The 5,382-nt window shown below is 56.3% G+C and overlaps 1 long non-coding RNA gene across 2 annotated transcripts; it reads right to left on the reverse strand.

Annotated features, from left to right (window-relative positions):
* Window positions 1-292: 292 nt before the first annotated feature.
* Window positions 293-4,250, reverse strand: LOC129200421 (uncharacterized). 2 transcript variants are annotated; one of them, XR_008574875.1, is made up of 4 exons: window positions 4,141-4,250; window positions 2,948-3,097; window positions 1,475-1,556; window positions 293-521 (listed from the first exon to the last, which is right to left on the reverse strand). It is a non-coding gene; the product is annotated as an uncharacterized LOC129200421 (long non-coding RNA). The 2 variants fall into 2 exon arrangements; XR_008574874.1 differs by lacking the exon at window positions 293-521 and having other exon boundaries at window positions 1,279-1,556.
* Between the last annotated feature and the right edge of the window lie 1,132 nt (window positions 4,251-5,382).

The following is a 5,382-nucleotide window of genomic DNA, read 5'->3' on the forward strand; positions in this document are numbered from 1 at the left end:
GAGGGGCGGGGCTTGGCTTGCATCAGGGCGGAGTTTGCACCGGGGGCGGAGTTTCCATGAGGGGCGGGGCTTGGCGTGCATGAGGGGCGGAGTTTGCGGGGGGCGGAGTTTGCGGGGGGGGCCGGAGTTTGGCATGGGTCAGGGGCGGAGCCAAGAAGCATCACTTTTGGATCCCGAGGATGCGAGCAATGTGACCTTGTTGAATACGTTAATACCCCCACACACACCTCCTCCCCTGCCCTCCATCACGGCCCCTCGCCCCCCCCCGCAAAGGAAGCGCCAACGCAGCCGGCACGGCAAAAGAGACCGCAAGCGTTTATTCAGTCACACACAGAGCCGGTTCCGGGAGAGACTCCGCACCGGGGCTCGGGGCCCGGCCCTGGGGCACCTCGGCTGTCCTACCCAGAGCCACGCTCGCCAGTCCGGCGTGGAACAGACACACGGTCGGTCCGTCAGGCTGCTGGAGAGCTGGGCTGCTATGTGCAGGCTGCCGCCAAAACCGAGGAGCCAGCTGCAGGACGCTAGAAGAGAGGAGAAAAGGGGCAGCCAGCTGGATGGGGGGGGGCGGCGGCGGCGAGCGAGAAAGCACGAGGCAAGGAAAGGGACGGCGAGTGAAGGACGGGGACGGGGAGCCTGACAGAGAGGGAGGAAGAAGCGGCAGGAAGAGAGGCAGCGGGACGGCGACCGACAAACCAGGACGGGGAGCGGGACAGAGAGGCAGAAACGACCCTGGGCGGGCAGCGCCACGGCGAGGGAGGAAAAGAGAATAAGGGCAGGGAGCCGGACCGAGAGGTACGGCGAGGGACAGCGGCACGGGGAGCAGGACAGAGCAACAGAGAATAAAAAAAGGAAGCGGGAGCGTGAGAGAACCGGGCTGGGGAGCAGGGAGAAGGAGAGATAAAAGGAGAGAGCAACAGAGGGAAAGAGGACCGGGGAGCGGGACGCTGGGGCAGAGTGAGAACAAGAGGGGCAGGGAGCAGGACAGAGGGGCAGAGGCAGAAGGAGGACAGAGGGGCAGAGAGACAAAAGAGGGAGACGAGGACTGGGCAGAGGGGAGAGAAAGACGGGGGCAAGGAGCAGAGACACAAAGGTGCCAGGAAAAGGACGGTCAGATGGAGCGAGAAACAGGGTCGGGGAGCAGGACAAAAGGACAAAGAAAAAGGCGAGGAAGAAGGAAGGAAGGATAAAGGTGGGACAGGGAACGGGACATACGCAGTGAAACAAAGCAGGACAGAGAAGAGAGGACAGGGATTGAGGAACAGAGAGAGAGATGCAGGCTGGTACACAGAGACGGCGAAGGTAAGCAAAACCAGCGACAGGCAGGAGGACCTGGTTCTGACAACCCATCGCTCCCGGTGTCGCTTCCACGGCCTCAACAAATGCGACGTGCCGCAAGACAAGAGAATGGGAGAGTGAAAGCAAAGGCACGGGAAACTTAACGCTCTTAGTAATTTCACTGAGCATCACAGCTTACAGTTACTCAATGTCTTCCGGTGTCACAGGGTGAGGTACAACTGATTTCGTCTCCATATCTCTGGACAGAGCTTTTCTCATATCTGGGGGGGGGGGGGGGGGGGGAAAAAAAAAAAAAGATATTCTAAGACGACAGTCCTTGCACAAAGCCACGTTCAGCGAATTCTCTATTACAATAAGGTCGTTTCTAACCCAGAAGATTTCACAGAATCATAGAGTATCTCAAGTTGGAAGGGACCCATACGGATCACCGAGACCAAGCCCCCGCTCCACGCGGGACTACCTAAAACTAAACCGTGCGACTAAAAGCATCGTTCAGATGCTCCTTGAACTCCTGACAGGCTCGGTGGCTGCGACCGCTTCCCTGGGGAGCCTGTTCCGTGACTGACCGACCGCCCTCTCAGTGAAAAGCCTTTTCCCAACGTCCGGTCTGAACTTGCCCTGACGCAGCTTCGTCCCGTTTCCTCGGGTCCTAGTGCCGGTCACCGGAGAGAGCGGAGGTCAGCGCCTCCCCCTCGAGGAAGGTGTAGACTGCGATGAGGTCACCCCTCGGCCTTCCCTTCTCCAAGCTGAACAAACCGAGTGACCTCAGCCGCTCCCCCTAAGTCTTGCCTCGGAGACCTCTCGCCATCTCGGTCGCCCTCCTCCGCGCACGCTCCGAGAGCGTTGTTCGGCGGCACCGCTCTCGACCGGAACCTAACGCTGCACGTAACTCAACTGAGCGGAAAGGAAATGACGGGCTAAAGGGACAAATACACGATTTAAGGCAGCCGCAACGATGGCAGATGTCTGTCCGTAGCCCTTCTATTTATTTCACAGCGCTCCTGCGTATCAAACGAACGGTACCAGAGCAGAAAAGGTATACGGCGTGGCCACGTTACCCCTCGGGGAGGACGGCGAAAGGAGAGAAGATCTAGAAAGAGGAAGCAGCTGGTACTTCGCTTTTGGTAACAGAATTAACATCAACACGTTCCTTCCCTTTGAAATTGAAAACGCCACCCAATTCTCTGCCACTGTTGACCACCGACACTTGTAAATTTCTAGTGAAACAGCTGAGGAAAACAAAGTTTCAGGTCCCTGGCTAGGGGAAGAAACCAGGCAAGCGCCGCCGTTCCTTCCCCCCGACAACACTAGCAAAAAAAACCAGCCGCTGGGGGCGAGCGTTCCTCCGAAAGAAAAATCAGGTGAGAAACCGCATTTTTATTTTCAGCTTACCTACAGGATAAATGTCTTTGTAGTTGCTACAAAACGTGTAAACTGCACAAAGATTAAGTTTTGTAACCGATCTAAGGTTCAGTACGAAAAACTACCTAAAGGAGTACGCAAAGTCCCACTCATCAACAATTATCTGACCCTGTTTCATATTAAAAAAAAAAAAAAAAAAAAAAAAAAGTAACGCTAATCACACAGACAAGCCCAGGAACCCTCAACATGAGAATCTTTCCGTTCAGCCGGAGGCAGAACGAGTACTTACCACGGGCATCCTCATCTGGCTCTCCGCTGCTAGCAGAGCGGCACGCCAACGCTGTCCGGTACACGCCGTAGTACGCCCAGCTGCTTCTACGTATTTACCGCCGCCTGATTTGATACTCTCACAAAGAGATCGACGAAAAAGCCACCCTTTCTTTGAAAAAATAAAAACCAAAACCACACAGTTAAGGAACGGTAGGCGAACGTATTTCTAAATCATAACCCACGGCTTGCAGGCAGACCAAGAGCAGCTCTGACGATGCGGTACGCTCATCAAACATCTTTCACGCAGGAATAACAGATGTACTCCTTTACCACGGGACGCAGCCGGCACAGGGACAAATTTCATGCTGGTTTTGTCACACGACCGTCCTTCTGCACCAGCCAGTGGGTTCAGAATTAAGGACAGGACAGGCTAAACGCTCACACGAGCCTCCTATCCGTAAGAAACTATTAAAAATAGAAAAAAAAACTTCCACGTTTTAGATCGCGTTGCCTTAGGGACTGCCTCCTTCAAAGCCTGCCTGTTGGGGGGGGGGGGTGGGGGGGCGCGTGTGCGCGCACGCACGCGCGTGAGGCGTGGAAATCGGTCGCAGAATTCAGTTGCCTAACGAGAGACGGCCCTTCTCCTCGCAAGGCAAACGTTTCAAAACGTCGTACTCTTTTCCGATTTTACCGGCTGGTACTGGGGTTGCCCTACCAGCATGAGTTGGGGACCCGTCCCTCTGGGTCCGTGCGACGCCAAATTAAATATTCTGCAAGTAACCGAGCAGGAGATGGAAAGTAAGCTAAGATACTCTCTGCCGTACAAGGTTTGTTCGCCATCGTCCCCGAGGGAATCGCACAAAGCCCACGCTTGCCGAACCGGTACGTCGGAGGCCCTACGGGAAACGGCGCTGACGTTTCGCCAAGCTCTTCTCCTGTCAAGAAGAGGACCTTTTCTGCGGCGTCCCTATTGGCGTTCGGCCTGCTTTCGGCTCATTCTGGCAGGTCAGCTTTCAGAGAAAGCCTGAGATTTCAAACCGCCAAGCAACATTCACCATTCTTGCTCTCTGACTACGGGGAATTTCAGCGAATCGGAACGCTACTTGGAGCCACGTTCCGGGTCTGTTTCGCCGCAAACCAAATATCTAAGCCACTGACCGGGCGCCCGTAGAAAAATTACTTTAAAAGATTAAAGACAAGCACAGTACTCACTTTTCTGAAATTTCTTCCGGTAGCGCCATCAATTTAGCGGCCGAACCCAGCCGTCGAAATTCCGGTGCAACGGAGCGAGCAGGAACGTGTCCGTGCCGCTCTTCCCTGGCCACAGAGCCTTCTGCTCTACCCGCTACTGCGAACGTACGGAGCATCGGCGCAGCAGCACCTGTGGAATAACGCACCGCCCACAGCTATACAGAAGAAGAATCCGAGACGACGGTAGAAGACCCCAGATCAAAAGTCACCGCGGGACTAAGGGACGCGCGGACAGCGCGCGAGGGGCGGGTGTCCGGGACCCAAGCGTGGAACGGCCCCGGGATTTCTTTGTTCGGGGTCCCTCTCTTTGGAGGCGCCCCGCCCGGGCCGATCCCGCTGCTGCACCTTTCAGTTACGTTAATTATTTTACAAAATCCGACACCCGGAGACTGCTGCCGGAAGCCTCGGGTCGAGCCCGGAGGAGGAGGAGGAGGAAGCGCGCCCGAGAAGAAGCGTGCGCGCGACACCGTGAACGGGGTGCGAACGCTGGGGCGGCAGCTGCTCCTCCTCAAACAGAGACAGAGAGAGAAAGAAGAGGGGGAAAGCCACAGGGTACAGAGGGCGGAAGTGGAAAAGAGGGGCCGGGAGCCGGACAGAGGGAGGTGGAGAAAGAGGCCGTCGGAAGGGAAGGGACGGGCTGCGGGGCAGAGGGGGACTTGCCAGCGCCAGGTTCGCGGTTCCACCCGATAATCGTAAAGGTCTCTGCCAACCTCGACGATTCGGTCGCTTTAAAAAACAATCGGGATCTCGAGGCGGACCGAGGGAGAGACGGAGAATATAAAAACGGTCGCGGCTAAGAGGGCAGAGAGGGAGGAATCGCGAGACAGGGAGAGGCAAGCCGGGCAGGGGAAAAAGTCCCGACAGGCTTCTGCAGCGACAGGGAGGAATTAAAGATTCGAGAGAGGGAGCTGGACAGAGAGAGAGACGGGGAAAGGTAAGACGGTGGCGAGCTACCGGGCAGAGAAGCAGAGTTTAATGCCGGGGACCGGGAGAGGGACAGAGAGGGAAGGAGAAAGGAACGAAGGGACGGGCTGCGGGGCAGACAGGGAGGAAGGAAGGAAGGAAGAAAGAGGGACAGGGAGCCAGACGAACCGCGACGGGGAAAGAAAAAGGTACCGACGGGCTAGGAGGCAGAGAGGGGAGACTTTAGAAAAACAGGGACGGGGAGCGAGACGGAGCCAGACCGAAAAAAGGAACCATAGC

This window comes from Grus americana, unplaced genomic scaffold (genome assembly GCF_028858705.1).
Source record: "Grus americana isolate bGruAme1 unplaced genomic scaffold, bGruAme1.mat scaffold_103, whole genome shotgun sequence".
NCBI classification, from domain to species: domain Eukaryota; kingdom Metazoa; phylum Chordata; class Aves; order Gruiformes; family Gruidae; genus Grus; species Grus americana.